This window comes from Lepidochelys kempii, chromosome 10 (assembly GCF_965140265.1).
Source record: "Lepidochelys kempii isolate rLepKem1 chromosome 10, rLepKem1.hap2, whole genome shotgun sequence".
Classification (NCBI taxonomy): Eukaryota; Metazoa; Chordata; order Testudines; family Cheloniidae; genus Lepidochelys; species Lepidochelys kempii.
The window spans coordinates 83,676,364-83,693,487 of record NC_133265.1 but is presented as its reverse complement, the minus strand read 5'-3'; the positions used below and the strand labels follow the sequence as shown (position 1 = coordinate 83,693,487).

At 43.5% G+C, this 17,124-nt stretch overlaps 1 protein-coding gene across 7 annotated transcripts in view; it reads right to left on the bottom strand.

The window, feature by feature from the left end:
• Positions 1–17,124, bottom strand: part of FRMD5 (FERM domain containing 5) — a 302,761-nt gene that overhangs the window by 243,293 nt on the left and 42,344 nt on the right. The window lies entirely within an intron of this gene.

The window sequence follows — 17,124 nt, the reverse complement described above, 5'->3', positions numbered from 1 at the left end:
CCCCATCTGGGTTGGGCCAGTCACCACATGAAGATTTAGCTCAATAGATGCCTTGAGGGTTCAACTAAAAAAAACTAAAACTTTTTTTAGTGAGTTGGTATCATCAAGATACAAAACAGAAAATCTGGTATAAACATGATCTTGCCACTTTAAAAGGATTAACAAATCAAATGGAACGGATTGGTTGGTACTATGTTTGTTTTAGCTTTTTGCTGTAGACAAGAGCTGGTAACAACTCCATGCTGATGTCTTTGTTGATCTATGATCCATCTAAAAATTCTTTGCCAATAGCTTTCTACACATGCTGTGAGCCAGCTATTGATTTTTAGCAACAGCAAAAGGTTATTTACAAGTAGACGGATGGGGATAGAGTGACGCAGCAATGGTCCTGTGTTCCCGTCAAACGATTTTTCTCCCCTTGCTAACTGAGGGATAAAACTAAGAGGCTAATTCAGACAAGAGGAGCAGATTGTGTCTTTTTTAATACTAGGCAATAATTAGTGTGATTCTTTAATCACCAAATACAGCTCGAGCACAAGTTCTGCAAGAATGCACTCTTTCCGATGACAAAAAAATCTCTACAAAGCAGATCACTTTGCAAAAGTCAAGTTCGATGGGAGAGGGCAGCAGGATAGCTAGTTTTAGGAGAATGCTAGCTACTCAAGGGAGCTCACTTTTTTAGATGTTTTCTGAGGGAAAATGACAGGGCAAAACTCAGAATTTGCCCTGTTCTGTCTGAAACTGCAGAAACTCCCTAGAAACTCATTTATAAGCCTACATAGCTGAGAGATAGCCATCCGCTCCAGAGATCTCTTGGGTGCCAGTTGCAGAATATCACATGCATGAAGAACAGAGTATCTGCACATGAAATTAGCAGCAGAGGCTTGGAGCTGTCCTACCTATGGAGATCACTGTAAACAAGTACCATGTTGAAAGCACGTTTCATTTAACTATAAAATGTCCAGTGTGATAAAAGCACTTCTGAGGACAGCAGGTGCACAAACAACATGCCTGCCGAGTGTCAAGGTTTTACTGATTGGAGAGAATTCCTTATTTATATAACGGGGAAATATGGACACCAGCTGAGGAACATTTGAGTGTACCCACTGCGCTATTTTTAAGTGTCACTTTCATTGTTTGAGGAGACATTCTACTGAATAATTTCACTTAAAAATTAGTAAAATTCTCAAGGTGTCTTGGACAATCCTATGCTCCACCCAAGTATCATTTGCTGGCATCTCTGCTCAAGGAAAAAGTTTTCTCCGTTGGGAAGCACGTTATTCTGCAATTAGTCCCATTCGTTTCACTGACATTACTTGAGTAAGGTTCTACAGAACATGAGTAAAAATGACAGAGTCAAGCCCCACGAGAGTTCTATTGCAGATATATTTATTGTAAGCCTTTTTTCAAAAGTCCCTCCCACGCATAAAATCCAGTATTGGGTTTAACTTTTTAAACCTCTGTGCTTGGTGAACAAAAGAGCAGAGGAATGAAAAGGAGAACCTTCACTATGTAGCTAGAATCCCGTGTTGCTTGGAGAATTCTGTTCTCCCGACAGCCCGGTATAACCATTTTCACAGCCAGGAGACAATTCCCCAAAATAATCACTATCTAGTGAAAGGTTTTTATTACACAATGGGGCCTTCTTCACCATTGCGAGGATTGTCCCCCTTCAGATCTTTACAAAAGAAGGTTCTCTTCCCTCTCTGGAATTTGTCACTAAAGAGAGGGGACACTTTTCCCAAAAGGTCCTTCCACATCTCTGTGTGTCCTACCCATAATAATCCCACTATCACCAACCCTAATTGTTCAAAATCATGAGTCACATCTCCGAAAATCACGATATTTAAAAAAATACATGAAGGGTTCTTTTGATTTGCTTTCATGTTTTGGAACCTTAAGAATTTGCCTTTTCAGGTCTTTTCTCTGTAGCCACAAAGGCCAGCACCTTACCTTTTTAATAAATGGCTGAGATTCTCAGGTGGTAACACCACTCCAGCAGCAGCTGGGACTCTAGCAAAATACCAGTACAGTGAGCCACGTGACCAAAACCATCAAGAGTTGGCAATACTGTGATCCTATCACGATGGCACCCTTGAGGCAGTCTCCCACCCTCCATTCTGCTGGAGCAGAATAAATTCCATGTTTGTGTAATGCTGTACGATGACTGTCTCCATGGTATAGCATTTATAGCATCCAGCACATTATGAAATATTTAAGTCTTGTTAAACATTTAAATTGAGGGTGACCAAATGGCACCACAACTGACATACATCAGGGCAAAAAACACTCCATTGTCAGCAACAAAACGTCAAGCTACAAAGCCAATAGGACAAAATGGTCTTTGTTAACTAGATGCTTTTGTTTTAATGCCGTCTGCTCAGATCTCTCTGGGATTTCTATATGGGATGCAGGGACTCAATGACCTAAGTCTTTTCAGTTTCTGATTGTGAAGCCTAAACAGTGTTTAGGCCTCTCTTAATATCAATGCTTTAACCTGGGTCACGTAGCTCAGTTAATTCTTCTTTATTTAGCAGATTCGGCTTCCCTTACTGGAGTAGTGCCTTTCTCCTGGAAATGAATGGGGCTACTTGAGTAGTAATTTCCTACTCAACGTAAGTGATATTGGCAGACTCCAGCCTTAATGCAGATTTTGCAGTTATGCCATGTCCTTTTATTCCCACTTTGCCTATACACATCTGAAGACAGGTTCGTTACCTTTACCCTTGGTAACCTCACCTTTGTTGATTATTACACCATAGTTGATTTCAAGGTTCACGAGTAGGTGACTGTTACCCTTTCATTTCCTGCTTTGGTGTAGTTTGGGATGTTATTCCTTGAAATAGGGGGTAGAGCAGCCATTGATGTTTGGCCATGTAGATTTTGTGGTCTCGCTACTAATCTTGCCACCAACCATCTCAAAAAGCTGCCAGCCACGCATCTGTATGAAAAACCCAACAAGAGCACAGATTGGGCAAACAAATCCCAGGCTGGATTTCCAGGATATGTTTGTGAATACATTTCCCAGCTGGTGCTCTTGCTAACTGCCATCTTCCTCCTCTTGCAAAGCTTTCCTTAAACCCCACTTTCTCCCTGAATCCGTCCTGCATTGTTCTCCCCACCAGTAATCTCGCTGCATCCCTACCCTGCATGAGCCGCTTCCCAGTCTGTTTTAGGTTTCAAGCTCCTCAGGGCACAGAACAAGTCGTATTCTAGGTATGCAATGTGCTGCGTACATTTATGGCACTACACATATACGACCTCATACTAATAATACTAACAAAGAGTGCTATGTAAATGCCAAGTACTGTTATTATATTGGAGACTCTCTCAGATACAGTTCAATCTCCAGTGCTCTCTGGGACTTCTCCTGATGCGTTTTGACACATCCCCTGCTTGTTCCTACACTGAAAATCAAACATCCAGAGCTTTGTTACCTTTCCAAAGCTTTCCACATTCTTCTTTTAACCAAACCAGCTCACCCATCTCTGTGCAAAATCACTTTGTATATGACAGGTTAATTACAGTTACAAGTTTTTTGAATATTAGTTTATTAAAGCAAAAATCATTATCTTAGCATTACTAAATTAATATATTTTAACTAGTCTATCACAAAGTACTTTGCCATGCCTTATAATGCAAAACTGCAGTAACTTTATGCAGGCAGAGAGCTAAGCAGCCTTAAATGAGCTGTAACATTTCATGTTTGTCTTATATCATGTTGATTCATAAGACGAGAGGAAAATAAGATAGGAATTCTCGCCATAATTTCAGTTTTTAATTCCCCTTACTTCTTATCAGCAGGAATGCAGACACCTGAGTAAGAGTCCACTCCCCTTCGAACGGCATGGTTTGTCACAGACGCTTAAGAAAACCAATAAATTTCCTACAGAAAAATGCTGCCATAGCAAGCTATGCAGTAATCCCACTGGACATCCTGCCATAACCTGTGACTGAGAAACAAAGTCCAAACATCTGCACCCAGGTACCCTGATCACCAACAATTGCATGTCAGAGGATTAATCCAGGAGTTGCAGTAGCAGAGCCCAGAAATCTGCAGCGTGATCATAATTCTTAATAAGCTAACCGAGCAAGTGAGAGAACATAAAGGGCCTGGTTTTTAAAAGACTCAACTCAGCTTCCTATTTTGTGCCTGCAATGTTGAGCAAGCTAATAACTGCTGTTACAGTTAATCTTGGGCACAAATTATGCCATGTGGACACCTAAATAGTTATGCAGACTATGGTGCAATCAGGTAGATGACAAATATCAACGTTAGCGTCTCACTTGACACAGTTATGGCCACATTCGGACCACTCTTACCCACCGCTGGGGAGGCAGTGGGGCCTAGTAGAGAAGGCACTGGACTGAGACTCCGGAGACCTAGGTTCAATTTCCGCCACTGCTTCACTGGATGACCTTGGGCAAGTAACTTCCCTCTCTGTGCCCCAGTTTTCCCATCTGTAAAATGGGGATAATGATACTGACTTCCTTTGTAAAGCACTTTGAGATCTCTGGACAATTAGAGCTAGATATTAATTACTATTATCGATACCCTTACCTGGGGGAACTCCTACTGAAATAAGTGGGACAAATCCCAAAGTAAGGTTTTATTCAGAGTGCATAAGAGTGGAAGAATCTAGCCTGCTGTTCCAGGGATAACACACCACATAAGGTACTTCTCAATATGAGGAAGACAGAACCTGTGCTGTAATAAACTGCAATAACTGTGCCAGGAAGCAACCCAACTCAACAAGCCCTCTCATTCAGAATTACATCAGGAGCTAACATTGATCCTCTTTCTACAGAGCTCTAAACAAAGGCTTTGTTTCCCTCGGTAGAGAACCAAAGCAAATATTTTGAAAATACAACAGTGGTGTGTAAGCGTGATTTATTTTTTGAAAGCACATGGCATTTTCAACTTTCCCTACATGAATTCATTGTGGTCTTCAAGGTGCACAAAAAATCTAAAGCCTATCATCACACGTTAGATGGAGAAAAATTGCATTATTTCCTTAGCCAGCTCGTTTCAATGGAAGTTTAAAATATTTACTGCTTTCACCTTCCCATGCAGTCAGTGAGTGTACTGAACCATCACTGTCTGATGAAAGCCTAATTCATTTTTTTTTAAAATACCATACACAGTAGAGATAAAATTGTGTGTGAAAGAGAGAGGGAGAGAGACAGAGAGAGTGAAAGGTTACTGATCTTACATTCGATTTGCCCAGAGAAATACCTCGCTTTTAACTGGCACGTACACAAAGTTCAACTGAAATTTTATCTTTTCCGCACATACAAAAACTGCTGCCAGAGGAATTTGCAGATCCTCTCTCCCTCCATAGATTTACATCTTTCAACCGGCATGGATCACGAAAATTTCAAATACCTTTAAAGGGACACTGTCAATTTCTTTAGGTCCAAATTTTAGCGTTTTTTTTTAACTGGTGTTTATAAACCCCAAACAAAACTATATTCTTTACATAATTACCTTTTAATTAAATGAAACCAGCTGTGTTGTAAATTCCCACATAGCAACATGGAGTACAGGGGAAGTCAAAAGTGCCTTCTCGGGTTCCTGTTCCACATTGACTGCCAGGATATTGGAGCAACTAGTTCAGGGTCACAGTGCAGCATAAGCAGGACAGGCAAATGGCATCCACAGTGAACTATGAACCAGATTATAAATTTATTGTGGGTTCAATAACCTAGGGCACGATAGGTGACAGGGACCACAAGGGAAGGTTTTACTAAATAACTCCTATTTTGAGGGCGTCCCTTTAAAATGTAAGAAGGAAAAACAATTACAATAAAATTACAAATCTGTTGGAGAGCTAGAGTGGGTTTTTTCACAGATGCCTAAGGGAGCTAGGCACCAAAGTCTAATGACAGACACCTCACTTGCGTATGTGCCTTTGAAAATGCCACCCTGACCCTGTATGGTCCGACTGAATTCAGGTTAACAGCCCCCCAGCATGCTGCAGGCTCAGCCCCATAGCTACCGTGGAAATGCAGGACACTTTCTTCCCTGAAATAAAACATATAAGATCAAATTCTCAGTTTGTGATTCTGGGCAATCGCTGAGTAGGCATGAGAAACTGGCCCATAAAGCACAGAAGTTTAACTTCAGTACCAAAAGCTGCTCAACCTTCTCTCTGACCTGCAGCACTGATGTGTGTTCATGTTAGTCCCGTCAGGAGAGTTGATGTCATTTCCTGCTACCCTGTTAACCATCAGTGGGTGCCCATAATACTGTGGTGTTAGAGCAGTGGTTTCCCACCTGGGGGTGGGGCAGGGAGGCACGCAGGTCGAGCTGCGTGTGACTTACCAACATTACACCACACGCAGCACAAGTGGGGAAAGAACAAAACAGACAGACCAGAGGCCCAGTGGCGACGCATGAGCTGGAAAAAAAAAAAAACCTAGTGGGACCATCAAAGCCCCAGCCGAGTCCACGGGGTGGGCAGTTAGAAACATCTTTTTACTTGTGAACCAAGCACAGAAACCGCTGGGAGTCAATGAACATGGATCCCTACACTGACGTTTTTACACAGCCACTTTTCAGAGTAAAACCTCACATTAGGGACAGACACAAACTCACTGTACACACAAGCATGCCCATAAGTTCAGATCTGACCCCATGGTTCAGACCCCGGATCGTCTGCTAAATAAGGGAAAGAAGAGCATTCTGGGTACCAGCATGCAAACGAACACATTTTACTTTGCATTAGGAGCAAAACCCTAACCCACCTCACATGAGGGATCCGAGGTCAGCTTTGAACCTGGGCGTCCCCCACACTGAAGGCAGGTGCACCAGCAGTGAGCCATAGGTCTGATATGTGTTTGTGAAAGACCTCACTACCTGCGACAGCGCAGGGTTATAACACGGAAACAGCGGGAAAGCCCCTTCCCCAGCCCCAACATACAATATGTATTGCTAAAACAGTGTTAGTAGGGGAGGAGGAGAGTACTCTGAGGTGACAAGAAGCAAGCTGCGGTTCAGACAAGCTCATAACAAGAGAGATGAATAGTGTAGAGAGAGAGAGTACACGTAGGTAATAATTCTTACCACTTCTACAGCACTTTCCAGTCACAGATCTAAGTGCTCTACCAAGATGGGTAAGCACCATTCTCCACATTTTACAGATGGGGAAACTGAGGCACAGAGCAGTTTCAGGGGGTGATTTGCTCTGTAGATTACAGATATAGAATGCCATGTTCACCTTCCCCTCTCTCACTCAGATGGACCTGAGTTTTTCCAAAGCAGCCCAGCTCATCTCTACTTGCAGTGTTTCACGCTAACGACCTCTCCATAGGAAAGAGAACCAGAATGAATCCTCATGGCCACATGTTGCTCCGACATTCATCACACCCTGATGCCCCCAGAAAGGATTTTTTAAAACTACGATCAGATTTAAACATACGGCTCCTGGCACAATCCCAAGGGCTCTCTAATTGCAGCACTCTCTCCCTTCACTATTTTAATATTTATCAGACTGACAATCTCTTACCCTTTAGGAACTCCTGCAAACACTTTGCCCAGAGCCCTTAAACCTTAAAGACACCTCTGCACCAGCATGAACAAATGTTACCAAGACCCACAGCTTGCCTAGCCTCGCATCAACTCTGCTGGGACCAGGAAGGATAACTTCTAGACCCAAACGTGAAAGGTGGAAATCTTTTCTTGGTTTTGCCATTACCGTTTGTGTCTGTCAAGGGCTACACTTCTGTAAAGCAGCCTCCAAATGAGGGCACTCAAAACTTGGATTTCCTTGTGCAAATAACAACTGTGACCCCCAAACGGCACAGGTACTGTAAGTATTTAGCTATCCAAGCAGAGCAAACAAGAGGCCATTAGCATGAACGAATCCGAGTTCTGGGAGCCTCAAGGTTTGGAAGCACAGATTTAGAGATTGGATTAAAACCCAATTGTAAGTAAAAACTTCTCCTCTCCCCACTCCCATTAAAATTAGAGTGAATTTTTTAGGACCAAAATATTTTTTCCCGTGAAAGGTACTTCACCTGTCACCACAGCATCCATTTTACTCTAGAATTCAAATACAAAGTAAGGGTTTTCAGGGGGGTTGGGGGGGAGTAATCTGGCCACCTTTTGTCCCTTAAACTTCATTCTCAGCCATGGTTACTGGCCATGAAAATAGCACACCGGACGGTAGAGGACCTGTTACTCCATGCCCTTTCGGACTAAGAAATCCCATTACAGTTGGCTCCAGACAATCTTCCTATGCTGCCCCTAACCATATGTGGCCTTTGAAGTGTCCATAATTAAGCATCAAGCATTAACATTCATGATTTGCATCACTTATTTCTTAATAATTCCTACACACAGATACAGTCTAACTGCTTAGATACCTAACTGCTAATGCCCCCTAAATCTCCCTTCTTGCAGAATTCTTTGGCGTACTATACAAGTTCGTGATTACTTGATTGTGTCTCAGAAGGGGAGTGCAAAACACCTGACCTGGGATTATCTCCATAGGTGTCTCTCATTTTGGCTACACTTCAGTCTTTGATATAACTGCTCCCACAAAGCCTTAACTTAATATAACAGGCTCTTAACTACAGCAAGCTTAATAATAACCCATTTACTTATGTTCACTTATTTATCCCCCGTGCATATTCCAAGCTAATAAGCAACATACCCATCAATCTTGTACTCCAATAAATATCACTTTACCTCCACCAAGCATAAAATTATCCTTGAGACATGACACAGAGTCATAGGTCATAAGATCAGGTCAGGGGTCAATCCTGTCTCGGACTCTGATCCCCCAGTATCTGAACCAGCCTGGTTCCCAACTCCTGCTCCAACCAGTAGGTCAGACTGCCCATGTCAGTACCATCACAGGTCAAGTTTTGTACTTAATGACCTTGAATATGTCCTTGTATATCTAACCAATCCATTCCTTATTAAAACAACGATTAACAGTATCGCTGCTCTACTGAGCTGCTTGAGACACAAAATAACGTTCCCACGAGCAGCCTATAATGCCGGGTTAACTTGCCTATTTGAGGCGACACTTATCTACAGCCATGTTCGCAGATAGACTCTGCAAGTCAAGTTTCATGTACGAAGGGTTCTGCCTGTCTGTTTCAGTTAGTCACGACGGACCATGTTTTCACATATAATTAGAGCATTTTTCTACAAAAGGAAAGCTATGTCAAGTGAAACCTGCAAGAAAACTACTTAAAACACACCCATAGACCATTCAGATAGACTGCAGAGGTCACTGCAAGTTACACTAATTTTATCATCAAGAACAAACATTTTAATGATATCATGTAGCACACACAAAAATAATTCCTTGCATTCTACAGCACCTTCTATCCAAGGATCTCAAAGGACTACGCAGTGTGTCTGTGTGTGTGTGTATATATATATATATATATATATATATATATATATATATATATATATCAATGAAATAAGGCTCTATCATCCCCATAAGGTCTGTAAAGTGTTCTCCTCCCTTCATTTTACAGATAGGGAAGCCAATGCCCACTGGTTAAGTGACCTACTTAATGTTACACAAAAGGTCTGTGAAAAAAGACATTACAGACTCCAGCTTAATGAGCCCCTTGTCCTATCTAGCTAAAAGTATATGGCATCCATCTCTGCATCTCACAAACATGAATTTACCCTACTGATACTCCTATGGGGGAGTTTCACAGCGTGACTGAGTGACTTGCCCAAGGTCTGTCACTGAACTCGGTTCTATATTACCTCCCAGGCCTCCGCGTCAGATGCAGGAGTTCATTCCTTCAGAATAACTGAACTATTAGTAATATTCACAGAGCTAAAATGTGGCAACCACAGTTGTTTTGGAAACTCCAATATCAGATTCTGATTCAACAATTCTTTCTGGAAGCTGCGGTTCTTCAAAATGCGTGAGAGAAAATTTCTCAACGTATATAAGCAGAAAATGAAACATAGGGTGTATATGGCAAGGTAAGCTCTGAGTTAGGAGAACTCGAGTTAGCAGACCCTGGATTTGATAATGTAGGGCTTAAGCCTCTGCACTCATTCGTAATTCCAGGTTAGGAATTGTTGAACCCTGGGTCTCAGCCTGGGGCGCCAATGTCTCCACTGCCTTATGCAGACCTGAGTCCAACCATCCCTATCCCCGACTTCCTAGCATCCTCCCCAAATGGGGCTGCTCTAGCAATTTGTGATGCAGTCTGGGAAAACTTGACTGTCCAAAGGACAAAGAAAATCTCCTGTGGGATGTGGAACACTTTTGGCGGATGGCCAGAAAACGAGTCCAGTGAGGCTGTGTCTACACTGCAAAGCAATAGGGCTTGGACCCTGGGTCCCAGCTTGACTCAGGCTCTGACCCTTCCTGGGACCCTGGGTCCAAGCCCTAGATTAGCACGATTTGTGTGTAGACAAAAGGGTTAGGCTTGAGCCTGAGTTTGAACCCTGGGCTTACAATGCTGTGTAGACATACCCTCAGTGCTATTACCTATGGCCAATGTAAGGAGTCAGATAAAAAGAATTTGCATGGCAACAGGTCAATCCATGTTTGTCGGTACTAAGGGCCAACTAGAGCATCAGTGGAGCAAGGATTTCACCCCAATATATTCTTTCCTTGTAGACACAGAGCTCTATGAAAGCCGTTTTATTATTGTGGGGTCTCAGATTGATTATTTTCTGGGGGGGATTCCATTTTAAAAAAAATCCATCTTTATTTTTTGAATCAAAATTGTTTGATACATTAACAATTAAGTAGCCTTACTATAAATGCATAAAAATATTCAGAATTGGATTGCAATGGGAAAAATTGGTTTTACAAAAAAAATCTTACAATTTAAACAAAACATCCTGCAGATATACAGTACGCAGTAAAAGTAACACATTTTAAATCACTTTTTACTTTGGGCATGTTACTCAGTAATAGGACCAAGCTGACATTGCTGATCAATAACACAAGAAGTTCACAGAAGTAAAAGCCTCTTACACTGCCAATGTAACTGAATTTGTATTTGAATAATTTAAAAAATTTAAAAATGCACTAAACATACAAGAGAAGGTTACTTGCCTTGTGCAGTAACTGAGGTTCTTTGAGATGGCTGTCCCTGTGGGTGCTCCACTTTAGCGGTCTTGGCGCCCTGCACTTGTAAGGTCCCACATAGGAGTAGGGTCTTTCAGAGGTGGGTAGATGTTAGTCATGCCCTTTAGGAAACGCTTAGTTGTTGGGTGAGTAAAGATGGTGATTCCGTCTACCTTATTGTGTAGTGAGGTGATTGCAGCTAGGTGGACCTTTATGGAACTGTTGGAGAGGTCCGATTTTTTAAGGCCTAGTATATAGTCCAGGGTAGAGGAGCGGAATGAGGGACATGTGGTTAGCCTCACGACAGGTGCAGAACCGTACCCACTTCTGAGCATATGTTGTCCATGTGCTGGGCCTGCGGCTATTTAAGAGAATGTCTTTAACTTCCTCGGAGTAGTCATTATCCGGCCCCGTTAGCCATGGAGTAACTCGTGAGAGGGGTTCCTGAAGAGGGACAGGGCAGGTGGGTGGGTGGGGTAGAAGTAAATGGGATAGCACAACCCTTCTGGATGATTTCCAGAACCCATTTGTCTGTAGTAATGTTGTTCCAGACTCGGTAGTGTGATAGCAAGCGGTCTCCAAATGGACTGGAGGTCATCTGATATTCCGAAATGGGAGAACATAGAGCTCTCGATCCCTTGACCAATATTTCAAAACGATTGACATGAGGTTGAAAGTTGAGATGTAGCAAGCTGATCTTGGTTCTGCCTGTGTCTCGACTGTTTTTGTTTGCAGCGTTGATCATAGTGTCTCTGGGGTTGGGAGTATTGGGGTAGGATGGAATCTTTGAGTGTAAAATCTGCTCTGTTTCTTCTTATTTGGGGAGACGTAATACCCAAGGTCTTCAAGGTGGTTCTCGAGTTCTTTAAGGCCGTGGTTCTCAAAGCTGGTCCACCGCTTGTTCAGGGAAAGCCCCTGGCAGGCCAGGCCAGTTTGTTTACCTGCCACGTCCGCAGGTTCGGCCGATTGCAGCTCCCACTGGCCGCGGTTCACCGCTCCAGGCCAATGGGGGCTGCAGAAAGTGGCGTGGGCCGAGGGACATGCTGGCCGCCCTTCCCACATTGGCCTGGAGCGGTGAACTGCAGCCAGTGGGAGCCACGATCGGCCGAACCTGCGGACACGGCAGGTAAACAAACCAGCCTGGCCTGCCAGGGGCTTTCCCTGAACAAGCAGCAGACCAGCTTTGAGAACCACTGCTTTAAGGTATGTAGAGATGCATCTGTGCTTTCAGCAAATAGTTTTTGCGTCCAAAGAGGTCAAGCCTTTTCCAGTCTTTGCCATAAGGGATGTTTTTTGACTGGTGCTATTTTCCCCTTTGGTTTCCTGCCTCTACAACCAGTGAATTTGGAACCAGGTGAGTAAATAAGAATTCAGCCTCCTTCATTGGTACGGAATATTTTCTGTCCGAGCATTTACAGGAGGCTGGGATAGTGGCAGGTGTCTGCCATATTGTCTTTGCAGGATCCATTGTGGCAGCATTGATGGGCAGGGCTATCTTTGCTGATGGGGATGCCTGTAGGATGTCGGTAAGTTTGTGCTGGGTCTCTGGCAGCTCTGCGAAAGATGTCCAGGGATTCTGCATCTCTTTTGAATAAGTCCTGGAAGGACTTGAAGTCATCTCCTGTGGTGGGAGGTGGTGGCATAATTGTTTCGGCCGGGAATGAGCATGAAATATGGGTGGATGGCAGTGTAACTCCTTCAGGGGCCTCTTCGGGCTCCGCTCCCTCTTCCTACCAGGCCTTCGATGGTGATGGGCCCCAAGGGTGAAGGGGTCTTTCATGCTGATGGATTGGGAGGTTTAAGATTCTGGGCCCTGTAGATTGCCCAGGGGTCCCAGTATGGCCAATTGGGTGGCAGAGCAATGGGTGGTGGCATCCATGGTTGTGTCTGCAAGCTTTGTTCTAGCACAGGTGCTTGTTGGTGAGATGGTCCCGGTTTTGGGGAGGAATGACCAGGGGTCTAAAGGCCCGAGTGATCCTCTTCATCCTTATCACTGGATAGTGGAGGTGCAGATCCACTAGGAGTGCCTATTTAGCTCGGTCCTGGCCTAACTGGGGTACCTTTGGTGCCGAACAAAGGAGTCCCTGGCATGGAGGTGACTACGAGGTCCGTGTGCCTGCTGAATTGGCATAGTACCGGGAAGCTCAGTGCCGGGGATGGGAGTACACTCTGACTTGCAGTTGATGTCAGAGCGGTCGGTATCGCAGACTTGCTGTGCTGTGTGGGTACCAAGGGTGGCACCATTGCACTGCTCGGTGCCAAGGATTTCTTTGGCTCCACCAGTGCTGAGGTAGGTCTCTTATTCTGATGGCGTGCACCCAAGAGAGAGCTTGCTCATTTTTGCCGAGTCTTTAGTCTTGTGGTCCGACGGTTTCCGTGCTGTTGGTACTGAGGCAGATTTTCCCTTGGAGATCACTTTCTTTTGGGTGAATCTCTCTGTGGGGATGTGTGGGTCCACTTTTTTGAGACCTTTTTGGAAGCAGGCTCCTTGGCAACAGTCTTAGAGATAGAGCCCCTGTCAGAGGCTGCCGATGGTGATTGTTGGCCCGGAGGTTTCCTGGTCTCAGGCACTCTTCCATCATTAACAGTTTGAATGGGAGGTCCCTGGCCTTTCATGTCCTAGCAGTTAACTTTTTACAATGCAGCACTTCTGGGCAACATGAGTCTCTCCGAGGCAGCGGATGCACGGAGCGTGGCTGTCTGACACAGGAATGGAGAGTCTACAGGTCAGGCAGCGTTTGACACCAGGAGAGCCAGGCATGCCTGAGGGAAGGAGACGAGTCCCGCACTTGGCTGTTGTTATTCAAAGTGGGGGCCACACTGGAGGCGGGGTGGGTAGAAAAAAGAAACTATAAAGAAAAAGATAGATAGATAGATAGATAGATAGATAGATAGATAGATAGATAGATAGATAGATAGATAGATAGATAGATAGATAGATAGATAGATAGATAGATAGATAGATAGATAGATAGATAGATAGATAGATAGATAGATTTTAAAGGGTAAAGCTAGGGTAAATAAGAGAACAAAATGAAAGGAAGGGTAGTTTATAAAGAAAAAAGGGTAGCTATCTACCATTTGAGAGAGGTGCTGCTGTCGGTCCTACTCAAGCCGAAGGCGGCAGAGAAGGAACTGAGGGCGGTTGGCTGCGCACGCTAGGTAACCGCTTGGAGCGGCACAAGACAGCTGCCATGCATGCGCAGCCAACCAGGGCACAGCTACTACAAATCTCCAATTACAAGCGCAAGGCGCCGTGACATCTAAAGAGGAGCACCCACAGGGACACTCCTCAAAGGAGAAGATTTTATCCTTTTGCAGACACTGCTGCTGTTTTAAATTACACTCAGGACTTTCAAGCTGCCTCTATTCTGAAGGAATGCTTCAATTAATCTCAAAATTGATCAAATAATTTCAAACTAGGAAATCAAGAGTTTATTATTGAGGAGGATTACGAATTGACAAACTTAAATGCCATTATTTTTGCCATCTCTGGCAGACCTCTGCATTGTGGAACATTATGGTTAGCCTTTCAGTGTTTTCCTCAGAAACGGATTCCCTCGTGTCTGTAAGGTAGATTTTTATATTTTCTAAAGCTTCTCTCTCTGTCTACAGAGCTGACAAGGAAGATGATGTAAGGTAAGGCAACCTCTGCTACTTTAGGCACTCGTCCTTTCATAACCTTCAAGTAAGCACAAAGATCCAGTGGATCTGGGACGGGCTCATTCTGAGTGCTGGGCAGAAACACCAGCCATTGTTCATACAGTTGTGCTGAGGGGTGGGTGAGAGGCGGTAACTTGCTTGGGAACTTGCTGTAGTCTGCAAGGGATCAATCAAAACACATCTTTTGGTGGATAGACATCCTCGTATTTGGAGAATTTGGTAAAAGCAAGCTGATAGACTTCCTGCAGACTATCCAGGATATTTCTCTTCCCTCTTATGGAGAAGTCATCCAAGAATCTGTCAGTTTTTTCACCAGCAAACCTACAGCTTTTGGGTGTTCCAGAAACCAAGACAGATCCCAGGTCTTCCATAATATTGAAAGCTGAGACAGCTGTATGGTGGCGGGTACCCTCAAAGACGGTCAGGGCTGTTATGAGTTTGGGGCAAGCTTCAGACATGAAAACTGTCTTAAGTTCTGGCAAGTCGGATTTCTCCTGACTGCTAAGCAATGTCAAAAGGTTTGTGTCAGCCTGTGCTGATGACTTCTCTTTTTCAAAAAAAGTCCCGGTAGAGATCAATACGCTCTGCATGGTATATTACTGCCTGAAACCAGCTATTCCATCTTGAGTGTACTGCTTCAGAGAGGACCTTTATGGTGTGCACGTCTTCTTTGGACTTAAGAAAAGCAACCCATCTTCGCTTTCTGGCTGGCTTTTTGAAGAAGGCAGATTTCATCCAAGTAATGAAAGATGCCACATCGCTAAAGAAGTGAAAATGCTGCCATGTCTCAACAATCAGATTGATTATGTGACAGACATGTCACATGTACACTGTTGGGCATGACACATTTCAGGGCTTATGCTTTGATGCAGTTACAACTGCCCAAACATCCCTGGGCCTGGACTAGTTCCAATTCATTGACTCCACAGCGGCCTGTGAGAACGTGGAGTGGTTGCAGCTCTCCATGAATATCACCTCAGTCAAACAGTGCGATCTTCATCACCTGAAAAAAATATATATATTTTCTTGGCCTCATTTTTATACTTTTGTTATTGGAGGATTTCATTAAACAAACTTAAAACTCTGTAATGGAAAAAAAAATATCCAGCTTCCAAATCACTGTAGTATCATTTAATGTTAAAAGGTTTTTTTTTTTAATATTATACAAGCATAATGTTACAGATGCATTGCAATACACAATTACATTTCATAATGCATATTAAATATAAAATGCTTGATAAAATTATTAACTAGCATTTTCTAGAATAGCTCCAAAATCCCAATGTGGCACTTTTTAAAAAAGCTTTTAAAAACTTTTTTTCTTAAATTATCTGTACTTAAAGTGTCTAAGTGGTTAGCCTTTTCTACGTATAACCAACATTTTCCTAAATGCACATATTATAAAAAAGCACCTACTTAGGGATCTGTCATTATAGTAAAAGAACAAAAACTTACCTATGACCATATTTAGCATGCTCCAGTTTCGGATATCTGTTGTCTAGATGATCACCACGGAAATCTTTTCCCCGTGGATTTAGGCCACCAGTGCCACCATGTGCTCCTGACAAACACATGGCAGGTGAATCTGCCAAAGCACCGCTTCATTTTCAGGCAACCCCCCCACAGTATTTTAAAGAGAAAAGGTTGAAGCTTCTTCACTTTTTCCAGCGGGATTTCAGCTTCAGCACAGACCCCAACAGAAACTTTCCCAAACGCTTGTCTGGCATCTGCAGATTTCATACTGCCTGCAACTGTTCTCTGCGGAGAGTGAGAACCTCGATGATTCTTGTCATTTGTGGCATGATGCTTCAGATGGGTTTTTGACATTAGCTGCTCATTGCAGGTAGCTTTTTCGGTTCAACCTAACGTATGTTGCCAGCATCTGCTGAACATCATACCTCCTGATTCATAGACGTCATCAGGGAACGGAGTAGCTCTTAACTTGGGTGTCAGCATGTTGTTTCTTAGCTTTCTAGATGAGCATTTTCCAGGTACAGAAGGCCTCGTAGACATGTTTAAATCACACAGTGAACCATGCGGGGGGAACCACACTAGCAGTAGCAAGCCGCGTCTCTAAGCAATGGTCAGTTAATCTACCGCAGCTGAGAAGGATGAAAATGCATATGGAGTACACCCTCACTATAATGCTCTTTGCAATAGTGAACCTCGGGCAATAGCAAACCCCATTCCTGGATCCCCACCTCAAGTGGGCGGGGCCACAGAGCTCCTCTGGCCCCTGGGCCCCAGCCAGGACATACAGATCTTCTCCAGCCCCAGAGCCACGAAAACAAGACATCTTTCTTTTCTTTTTTTTGGTATAGCACCGGATTTTTTTTTTTTTTTACACAGCTCTGGATTCTACGATATTGTTTTGATTTAGCGATTCCATCCATGT